Source organism: Mesoplodon bidens (genome assembly GCF_964165515.1).
Source record: "Mesoplodon bidens genome assembly, chromosome: 4".
In the NCBI taxonomy this organism is placed as follows: Eukaryota; Metazoa; Chordata; class Mammalia; order Artiodactyla; family Ziphiidae; genus Mesoplodon; species Mesoplodon bidens.
The window spans coordinates 58,062,810-58,074,059 of NC_138160.1; positions in this window are offsets into that span (position 1 = coordinate 58,062,810).

Sequence of the window (11,250 nt, forward strand, 5' to 3'; positions counted from 1 at the left end):
AGGGATAATAGTAACACCACCTCGTGGGCTTACTGTGGACGGAATGAGGTAATAAATGCAGAGCAAGCTGAACACTACCTGGCACAAAGAACATGCTATATAAACATTAACTCTTGTTATTACTGTCAGTAGCATTCAGAGTGTTTGCACCTAGCTGAAGAATTACATAAACAAATGAATTCTTCCTCCTGTTCAGAAATATCAAAAGAATTTCTTTAGCCTATGCTCTGTGAAGCATAAGCTTCATTTAAAGAAAATTCTCTGCCTCACAGAATCTTAATTACATCTTATGTGTGTCTGGTGTTTTGCAAAAGAAAAAAAAAGGATTTAAATTTCTCTACCTTCAAAGTCTTAGGGAATAATAGGGCATGCTTCCTGTCCCTCAACTTATCTTTTATCTTCTCCAGCATTCACAGAGAGCATTCAAACGGCTATTATGCCCTGGGTGAATGTGGCCTCGGTTGTTAGCTAACAACTATTCATTAGCAAAAAAAAAGAGATCGTGAGCAATAAATAGCAGCCATGACCTTCCCAAGCCCTGCTGCTCTGAGCAGCTGCCGGCTGTGGTTCTCTGCGGACTGCAAAACCAGGCTCTTTGACCTGTTCCCAGAAGTCTTACTGAGGGGCAACTTAGTAATGAGGTAATGAATGTGCATAACGATCACCTCAAAATAATAGACGATTCTAAAGGCAAAGAAAAAAACCATCAAAGAAAAAGTATGCTCAGTATATAGTGACCATTTCATTCTTTAAAACTTGGCAGTTTCTTTGAAAAATGGTGTTTCTCTGCAATCAATAATTTGCCTGAAGCATCTATGTACTCTGCGGTAATTTGCCTAAAGCGTGTACTTACTCTGTTAATGAGAATATTTGACGGACAGAACATCTTACTCCCCAACTCCATGTGCCTTTGTAGATTGTTTTCACTTAGTGTAAATGTCTGTTGCTACAGAAGCCAAAAATTATGGTGAGTACAGCACAGTATGAAAAAAGAGACGAAAAGATATCTCCTTAATTGGGTGATATAAGGGTAGTGGTCTGGTTATCTATTGCTGTGTCAAAAATACTCCAGAAATTAGTGGCTTGAAACAAGACCAATCATTTCATTAGACTGAGCTCAGCCAGGCAGTCACCTCAAAGACTTCTTCACTTAATGCTTCTGGCACTGGATGCTAGGACCTCAGCTGAGGCTGGGGCCTGCACATCCACACGTGGCTCCCTGACAGCACAGTACCTGGTACTAGGGAGTGAGTGTCCCCAGGCAGAAGCTTTGTCACCTTTCATGACCTAGTCTCAGAAGTTGCATAGCATCACTTCCACTCAAGTCACAGGCCCATCCAGATTCAAGGGAGGGAGCATACATTCCACCTCTCAGTGGTGGTGATGTCAAAGAATTTATGGACATGTTTTAAGCCACGACAGATCATTTTTTCCAGCAAGCTCTTTAAACTTGTCCTTTCCCATTCATTGTTACTTCCCTAATTAAAGTCACCATCATCAATCAATCATCTGTCTTTCAGCTCTTCTCTCTACTGAAGCCAGAGTGAGGTTTCCAAAACAAATGTGTCCTGTGCCCTGTTTAAAACCTCCTCACATCCCTCTGGGTAGAGCTCAGACTCTCACATGGCTTAGAAGGCCTTTCCGAATCTGGCCCTCGGTTCGCCCATCCAGCCCCATCCTACTGCACACCTCTTCTTCCCTCCTACACATCTTTCGGGTCGTAACTTAGACATCTTTTCATCTGGGAAGACTTCTGGATCCACTGGATCCCAGCCCAGGTTAGGGGAGCTACCAACCTTCCCCTGTACTTCACTCATCAACACACTTATCATACTCCCGTCGTTGCCTGTTTCCATTTTTTTACTAGATTCAGGTGCCACATCTATCTTGTTCTCCACTGTGTGCCCTGTACCTAGTGCGGTAGGGAACGTATCAGAGGATGAGTACTCATTTAACCACTACCTCATTTACATTATGTAATGACAATGATGGTCATCATGATCCCCCTGTGAATAGCGTTTCTTCTCCAATGCCATCCACTCAGTCCCAGACACTTCTCATTTAGACCCCACTCCATGCTTTTGCTCAGTCCACTATGTATCCTTGTCTCCTCCCACCTAAAATGCCCTCTTTCTCTACCCACCCTTTTCTACCCAACTCATGTCACCTCTTCCATAAGGCATTCTCAAGCTGTAGAACCCATATGGATTCTCCATTCATTCATTTACCAACTCCATATTGAGCATCTACAAAGGCCAAGGCACTATGAAAGGCCCTTAAGTTGCCACAGGGTAAAGACTGACCATATCCCTTTCCCAAAGCAGAATATTTTTATCCTGCCATGAACTTAAGGACCTTTTGGCCTAGTCATTTGCTCTTTGCTTCTGTAGATAGTACTCATTACAGATTGATCAAAATCCTACCAAAAATAGACTCGGTAGTGAAACAGACCAACACTGGGCCATTTTTGCTAACAGTTTTGTTGATGATGACCCAAGAAATTAATACAAACTTGAACTAATTCATAATGAATATCACTGGGAAATTATAATGCGGAGGTAAAGATTTATCTGCTACAATTCAGGTAGGCAAAACTGTAGATTTCTCTATTTCTTTGCAAGTGAACAAAAATTTCTTATTCATTTTCTGGTTATATTGAGAACCCAAGAGAGGAATTCATGGGAGACTTGATCTTGCTTGAAGGATATTTTTAAGCTTTGTTTTAGATAAATGTTTGATCTTTCTGGATATCTTCCTCTTACCCATTTTCATAGCCACGAGGACAGCTGGGGATAAAGCTGTGCTTGTTTAGCAAGCACGAGAGTCAGCTGGAGAGCTTGTTCAAACCCAGAAGCCTGGGCCCCAGCTCCAGAGTTTCTGAATCCGTAGATATGGTGTAGGGCCCAAGAATGCATTTCTAATACATTCTCAGCTGCTGCTGTTGCTAGTCTGGAGACTGTGCTTTTCACCACTGTGTGAGAGGAAACTTGTGCTTCTTCATGTGCATGGGAAGTTCAGGCTTCAGATGCAATCTCTGGGTCCTCTCTGGTCTCTGCTGTGAGGAGGGAAGAGCAGGGAAGTGTGGCCTTGTCCCTGGACTCCTGAGCCAGTATCTGCTGGCACCCACTTCTGAGCTCTGTGCCACTGCCATTTGCCTCTACTCATAAGGACCCTTCCTCCGATGTCAACCAACCCCAACCCCTCCAGTGGACTCAATGAATCAGGAGTCCCAGGGCATTATGATTTAAGATCAGTGAAAAGTATATCTATTTAGTGTTTTCAGATTATACACATATCCATATAAACACATGGCAAAATAGCACAGGGCTTAACAAAATTCACCCAAGATTCAAGTTTACGTTATACCACTTCTATCCACAAATTTGACTTGGGGAAATTAAACTCAGTAGATAAAGTAGCCATTTAAAAAATCACAATGGAAGAAGCTATGATTAGTAAAATTTGATATGCATTATACATAAAAAATGTGTGGGGAACCAAATCACTGTGAATGGATCTCAGTGGAAATAGTTCAGAAAAGTAAAAATCAAAAGATTTTTACAAAGGAAATGGTTTGACTGTATTGCATAGAAAATGGATCACAGAATTAAGTTGGCTTAAACGGCATTACCTCAAAAATATCTTCTGAACAAAAACTGAATGATATTGGTGTAATTCTGATTGAAATATTTTTTATTCATTAACATGGAGTTAAGAACAAGAGGATTAAAAATGCCCTCTGTTCTCATGGAGCTTGCATTCTACAGGAGGAGCAGACATTAAATGGATGCCAGTGCAAATGACCACATGATCACAATTGGGATAAATGATTAGCCTGGGGGCATAGACAGTAAGTGGTGTGTGTGCACACATGCACACACACACACACACACACACACACATAAGAGGAGGACCTTTTCCGGTCTTGCATAGCACCAGTTGTCTATGGCATTCATTTTGACACAGAAAGTATGTTGCCGTGTATTGTTACAGAACCTTATAGTATATCAAGTGTCTCCTGAAGGATGAAGTATTCTACATTTGTCTTATAGGACCCCAAAGTGCCTATGTAGCATAACACTGTACATACAATGGGGCCTTAATGCTTTTTTTTTTTTTTTTTGGTATGCGGGCCTCTCGCTGTTGTGGCCTCTCCCGTTGCGACGCACAGACTCCGGACGCGCAGGCTCAGCGGCCATGGCCCACGGGCCCAGCCGCTCCGCAGCATGTGGGATCTTCCCGGACCGGGGCACGAACCCGTGTCCCCTGCATCAGCAGGCGGACTCTCAACCACTGTGCCACCAGGGAAGCCCCTTAATGTTTTTGAAAGAATCAACTAATTAATGGCAGATTTTAGTTCATATGGACCATCTGCCACAATATGCTTTAAGTACTTCACAACTTTCTCACAAACCGGTCACTCTTTCTATCCCAGTTTTATAGATGACAGACCCCAGACCCAGAGAAGGGCGCATGGGCCGACCAGTGCATTAACAGACTGGCTGAGCCCCTCTACCTTCCAGCTCTGACACATGGATTCACACCCCTCCCCCGCCTTGTTGCCCAGCCCTCAGCTAATCTGAGACAGAAGTGACCACGCATCCATCCAGCTGCCCGTCTCGCTCAGGTGACCCTTCTTCTGAGGGCTGTGGCCTCCAAGGGCCTCAGAGGCACTGTTACCACCATGATCAAAGGTGGGGTTGGGGAAAGAAGGCTCAGAGGGAAAAAAGCCCACGCTTGGCTGCTAATCACTGCCCTGCAGCTGAAACCTCCAAAGCTGGGTGAACTGGGACAGGAGAAGGCCTCATTTAATTAGGCTCTGAGAGGAAAATGCACCAGTAGCCCGAGTGGGCCCAGAAGGCATCAGGGTATCCTGTGTGTCACCTGCAGGCCTGCCTGGGCAATGCCTGCCCAGATTAGTGATGTTTACACCCACCGTCTTCGCCGATTCCTTTTTCCTACCCCAAATCAGGCAAGCTGCTCACCCACAATAGCCCAGCGTCACCACATCACTTAATCCCCCAAACCTCCCTCACTCCCAGGCAGCAAGATCATCCGGTCAAATTACAAGCGATATCACAAAAAAGGAAGGCACAACCCCTCACCAAGTGACTGCTCTACAACTGGATTTGGTTTGAGTTCACGAATGCAAGTCACATGCCTGGAAACCAAGCAGCAGAACCTCATGGTGTGTCCTACTGCACCCCAGGGGGACATATTATGTAGCCCTTAGGGTTCAAGAGGATTAAAGGGACCTTCACTTTCATGGCTGAAAATTACTGGATTAATATCAGGTAGTTTAAGGAGTATGTTCTGGTTGTAGCAGGTGGCAGGATGGCCACATGCACATCCAAAGGTAATTCAACACGAATGCCACTCGCTGAGAAGCCAGGAGAGAACCAGGCAACTCAACATGAGGCTTTTGGGCCATAGGGTTTGTCCCCCCCCATATAAAACAATAGAGAGCCGAGAAAATGTCATTTCCAATTTAGATTAGCATAATCGCTTCTTTGACAGTTTGCTGCTCCGGTGACAGGGAATTCAACAACAACATACGCTTTGTATGCTAAACTTCATAAAATACAAGAAATAAAAGAAAAACTCTAACACATAAGACTTACCGTTTGTCAGATCCTGTTTAAAGCACTTTGTATACAGTATCTTATTTAATCGTCGGGAAAACTCCACGTGGGACTATTACCCCACTTCACAGATGAGAAAACGGAAGCTCAGAGGGGTTAAGGTACCTGCCCATGGTTATAAGAGTAGGGAGTGGTTGAGCTCACGTAGGCTGGCACCAGAGCTCACGTTTTCAACTCCGTCTCTGTACTCCAGCTCTCAGGGTGGCTGTACGTACACGTGCGCGCGCGTGCGTTCGCACATGCGCATATGTACCCTTTTCAGGTGCAGCGGTTTGCCGTGTTGATTCAGCAGAACCTCAAAGGGGCCTCTGAGCAAAAAAGGTTAAAATATACATGCTTACACACATATACATAGACATGCATCTTACATATGCGTATATTACACACACACACACACGTACATAAATGTGTGTGTGTATGTCTGAGTCTTTTTCAGTTGATCCCCGGCCAGCTTCAAGCTTTGCTCTGTCGCCAGTACGCAGCTGAAGAACTTAGAGTAGCCAGCAGAGGGCGCCCAGAGTCACTATTTTTAAAGGTGCAAGTTTTTAGAAGCATCTTCCATTTCTGGAATTCAGAGAGAACAGAGGTCCACATTGCAGGCTAGACAGGAAAGGTAGCTGTAGATAGACTTCAGAGAAGATACAGCCTTCACTCAGATTAAGAATTATCCAGTGTAGAAAGGATGTTTTTAGAAGAGAGAAAACAGGATGATCCTCTGCAGATAATATACCAATGCAAGTGTGTGTGTTGCATCAACTAGATGTTTCATGAGAAAATATACAACTCAGCTCCCTATGAAGGAAAAAAGATGGTCCTTGCCTCACCTGGGAAAGTTTCCTCCTGAATTAAGAAGAAAAACAATGAACTGTTTGCTTTATTTAGTAAAATCACATGGTTACGCAGAGAAGTGAAAAGGAATTAGCCTCTTAATTATTTCTATTGTCTTTCCACCCTAGTCAAATCAACCAAATGAATGCAACCTGACTACCTCTTCCCGCTGCCATCAGAAAGGTCCTATGTCTTGGAACTTTCTCCATTTAGGTGAGGGGGAATTTGGTATTCTGGTATTCATCACTGCCCATTTCTAGGAATACGTCAAAGATCAAGTCCAGGGCTTCCCTGGTGGCGCAGTGGTTGAGAGTCCGCCTGCCGATGCAGGGGATACGGGTTCGTGCCCCGGTCCGGGAAGATGCCACATGCCGCGGAGCGGCTGGGCCTGTGAGCCATGGCCGCTGAGCCTGCGTGTCTGGAGCCTGTGCTCTGCAACGGGAGAGGCCGCAGCAGTGAGAGGCCCGCGTACCGCAAAAAAAAAAAAAAAGATCAAGTCCATTATCACGAAGCTTTAATGTATATTGAGACTTCACAGAGTACTAATTATTATAACAGGATTGAGGTTGGGATTCTGGTGAAAGACACCCCTGACAGAGACCAGAGCCCAGGAGGAGAATGGCAGAGCCCTTGCTCAAGAGTATTCAATAGGTAACTCCTAGGAACCATGAAAAGTACCTGGAGGAGATTCTGTTGGACTGGATATCTGACAACAACTGACAGGGGTGAAAAAAATCACAAAACACCTGGTTGATGGCCATGTGATCAAACTCCTATAGGAGTGTGGAGTGGGGTGGCCAGAGCTAAGTCTGTATACATGCTGTGTCTGCAGACTTTTATCCTATTCAGAGGTTGGATGTGGACATAGGGCCACGTGAAGGCAGTGCCCTACTGCACTGCACCTGGTGGAGGGGATCTCACCATCACCTGACCCTCACTGCAAGTAAACAATCAGTAGCATGAAGCTCACTCATGCAGGATGTGTCCTGACAACATTGAGAGCTGAGCGGTTAACCAGTGAACAGTTGGTATGAGCAGCAGTTCTGGACTCCTACACACCTGGTGGTCCACAGCTTCTGTTACCTTCTTAGAGTCAAAATGCTGAACTCAGTGGACCGTGGGTCTGGCCCAAATGTATAAACCTTTTATTCATATGGACCATTCGGGTCTGTTTTTAAAAATCTTTTGTTCCCTCGAACCATCTGAATTCCGCATTTCACTTTGCAACAGTAGACACAACTTATAAGTTGTCTATCCTTTCACTCGGTTGAAATCCTTTTATGTGTGAAACACCTGGATAGATACAGAGGGGAAAACAAAGGTAAACGGCACACAACTGCTACCTGTGAACAGCACATCTCCTGGCTCCATTTTGAAGATTCTGAGACAGACAGCTAATGAGTCCCCCTGTCTTGGAGTTAGTTTTGACAAGCAAGCTGGGCTGGAGGAGACTGGGTGCAATTTTGCCTTCTGTTAAGTTTTCACTAAACCAATGTCATGATTTTTTTTTCCTCCTGAATTCTACTTCCTCTTTCTTCTTTCTCTGTTCTTCTATTTTGTGTCTTCCCCATCAGTTTGTTAATGCTTCTCCCTTTGAAAAAAAAAATTTTAGGTCCCTTTTTCGGGCTCTTGGGTGACGGAGTTTGGCTTCCTGTGTTCTCACTCTTTCACTCACTGACTCAGAGTGGAGACTGCTTTACTGGAACTTAGGAGAAACTTGAGGTTTGCTTTCAGTCCTCTTTTCTCCCTAGCAGAAACTATTATTTCAGGGGAGAAGATCTGAATAGGCCAAGTTGAGAAAAGCAAGCAACAAGCCTAAAAACGGGTTTTCCTCACCAGCTGCCCTTGGGCTATATTCTGTAGAAAGGGAACAGGGCCTTTTGGAGCTGCCCATTTGCTCCCCAAATATGTCTTCCGTGCCCAGCGTCTTATGGAGCCTCTGACATAAGTTAAGTCCCTCAAAGTAGGGCATGGGCAGGATTAACGAACTACAACTGTCTTTTACCTCAACCCAAGGTACGTTTCAACTTTCCCACTTTATTCAACAGAGAATATTTAGCAAGCATCCATTCTGCCTGGAAGACAGGACAGATTAAAAATAACAAAATGTGTTTTTTCCAGTTCAACATTTCCACACCCGATATTCAGGTACCTCCTGATGATGACCTTCAGATCTAAGTTTAAAGTTCAAGTCTAGGACTTCATCTTTCATTCTCTATTATAGTTTGGAAGATGCTTATTACCACAAAATTAGTAATATTATCCCATCACTTTCATCTTTATTGTTTTAAGTGGAGGCAAACAAATTACCTTCGTCCATAGCAGCTAGGAGGGGAATATCTATTTTTAAACTGATCCCATTTTTTCATCATAGAAACTGATAAACGACTAGAAGATGCCCAATGAAACCTCTGGGTAAGAAGTCAAAGATTGTGTGCATATGTGATTAGGGAAATTGTACACCTAATGAAGACAACAGCGGGAAAAGAATGAACCACGATGCTCATGATGACTCACTTTTCGGTAAAGTCCACACTGTTTGGAAAGCACATTTTCATCCCTGGTGTCAAAATCTCCAATGGCACATAGAAAAGTAAAAGATGCTGGTCCGTGATGAGTTTATCTAGGCTTATTTTGGAAGCTCCTGTAGTATTTAATGATGATGAAAATGCCTTTCATTTCTTCACCTTGTCTAGCAGACTCCTTGTCCAAAATAATGAGTAAAAAGGAAGGAAGGCCAACTAACGAGTAGTCAGCCCACAACTGGACTGGTTCCAGTCAAATCCAATAGAACCACATCAAGTTGCTAAAGAAATTTACCTGCTGACAACAATGGCACAGCAGCAAAGCTCGAGCCTTTGTTTCACATTCCCCACTGTGACTAGGCTGTTATGGCCCAGATTTTGAGAAATTTAACCTGCATGCAAATGTGTGACAGGGCTTTCCTGGCAACCTGTAGTTCAACAAAGAATAGGAAATGAAAACCATCATTATCGCCACAAGGTTCCTCTTACACAAGTTTCCATAACTTAGAGAGGTACCTCTGCTAAGGACTCTCTGTCCTATTTTTCTCATCTATACTGCTCTGCATTACCTCAGAATGAGGAAGAAGGAGAAGTGCTTGTCCCAGGGGTGAAAGTTCTCAGGAATTGGCTGAGACTCCTTTCAAGGGCAAAGGGGTACCCCTCAGAGTGGGCACGCTTCCTTTTGCCCAGTTGGAGCCCAGAAGTCACTGCCTTAAGGTGAATAATTTGCATACCAAATATATCAAAGTTAAAAAAAAAAAAGAATACCATTTGATTTGGAGTTTCTCAAGTAACCTCAGCAACACTTAAGACCAAGGACCATGATGTACAGCTGTGTGAGCTGTTCCTCAACCAAGGATGCTTGGCAAAGCGGCTGAGTGTCAGCAAAAATATGAGGAAGCACCTTTTCCTAATTCACCGAGATCCACTGTGTGGACAGGTGTGCTGTGAAGAGCCACCCTGACCCCTTCTGCCTGGTGGTAAAAACTCAGAACATGTCATTCCCTGTCTCAAAGTTTCAAAGCCCTTCCCATCGCACTGAGAATCAACTTCAAGTCCACATGGTAACATAATCTGGTCCCAAGACCTCTCCAACCTCAGCTGTCACACTCTTTCCTAACTTGCATTATTCCTGCCACACAGGCCTTCTTCCTGTTCCCAGAAGACCCCAGGCAGGTTCCTGCTTCAGGGCCTTTGCACTGGCTTTCCCCTCTGGTTTGCTCCTTCACTGCATTCAGCTGTCTGATCAAATGTCACCTCCTCAGGGAGGTCTTCCTTGACCACCTCATTGAAATTCCACCTTGCCTCTTTTCTGTCTCTTATCCTGCCTTTCAAATAGAAGAGTACTCACTACTTGAATTTTATATTTATTTGTTTATTATCTGTTTTCTCTCTAGAACAAAGGTTGACAAACTATAGCCTGAGGGCTAAATCACACTTGCTGCCTACTTTTGTAAACAAAATTTTATTAGGATACAGTCACTCTCACTTATTTACATATTGTCTTTGGCTGCTCTCACCCTACAACTGTAGAGTTGAGTGGTTGCAATAGAGACTGCATGGTTGGCAAAGTCAAAAAGATTTACTTACTATCTTGCCCTTTACAGAAGGAGTTTGTCAATCCTGCTCTGGAATGTAAGCCCCATGAGGACAGGCCTTTGTCTCTTTTGCTTACTCCTGTATCCCCATTGCTCAAAATATTGCCTGATACATGGTAGACACTTGGTAAATATTTATCAAATGATTGAATACATGGATGAATGAGTATCAAGATGTATCTAGAGAATGCTTTTCTTAATTCAGCAATTGAGCGTCAACTTGTGACAGGATTCTATGCAGAGGATCCCACCATGATGAGAAACCAACAAATTCAAGGCTCTGTGAAGAATACCACGTTACAAGTAAGTGCCAGGTGTCACAGGGCCATAAAAAAAGGTACCTGACCAAGGCATCCAAGAACGGTGATTCCTTCAAGCAGTTCCACTCCTGGGTATATATTCAGAAGAAAAATGAAAACACTAATTTGGAAAGATACATGCACCCCAATGTTCATAGCAGCACTATTTACAATAGCCAAGACATGGAAGCAACCCAGGTGCCCATCAACAGAGGAATAGATAAAGAAGATGTGATATATATACACACAATGGAAAACTACCCATCCTTAATAAAGAGTGAAATTCTGCCATTTGTAGCAATGTGGATGGACCTACAGAATATTATGTTTAGTGAAATGTCAGACAGAGAAAGACAAA